This window comes from Plasmopara halstedii (assembly GCF_900000015.1).
Source record: "Plasmopara halstedii genome assembly, contig: Scaffold_650, whole genome shotgun sequence".
Lineage (NCBI taxonomy): Eukaryota > Oomycota > Peronosporomycetes > Peronosporales > Peronosporaceae > Plasmopara > Plasmopara halstedii.
Genome location: NW_020187567.1, coordinates 1,342,547 through 1,343,205, shown reverse-complemented (window position 1 = coordinate 1,343,205; position 659 = coordinate 1,342,547).

Genomic DNA, 659 nt, shown 5'->3' with positions numbered 1-659 from the left:
AGGACGGGCTTAACAAGCTGATGTCCTTGCTTGGCCCTGAGGGCGTGCAACACATTGCTGCGCAAGGCCCCGAGGCAATCGGTGCGCGGCTAGAGGCACCTTCAAGTTGCCGAAAATGTGCTGCTAGAGCACCTGCAGCCGAAGATGTCTGCATCATTTGCATCCATGACGCCACCGTCGGTGACGGATGATTTTCCTCTCCCTAAGCCGCTCATGGTGAGCGTTAAGGTCTTTGAGGGGAAGGATGGAGAGAGTCTTCCGCTCTGGGTGAGAAAAGTCGAGATGGCCATCACATTTGCCATGCTCCATACCGAGCAATAGCGCATGGCGCTAGCCATCTCAAAGCTCGGTGGTCGAGCGCGAGAATGGGCACTGACATTTGGTATTTCGGTCGAAGCTGCGTTTCCCTCTTGGGCGGAGCGGAAATTGCAGCTCTCATGAGTGTTCTCGCCGCCTAATCAGGCATATCGCGTGCGAGCGCGGAACTTGCCACCAGACAGGGCAACAAGGAGTTGGTAAACTATGTCCAAGAGATGCGCACTCTCATTGCCGGGATTACAGCAGATCCCCTTCCTGATGCGGTCACAGCGACCGTCTTTATGGAAGGCCTCCGCACTGGCGTGGATAGAATGAAAATTTTCTGTGTGCATCCATCTTCG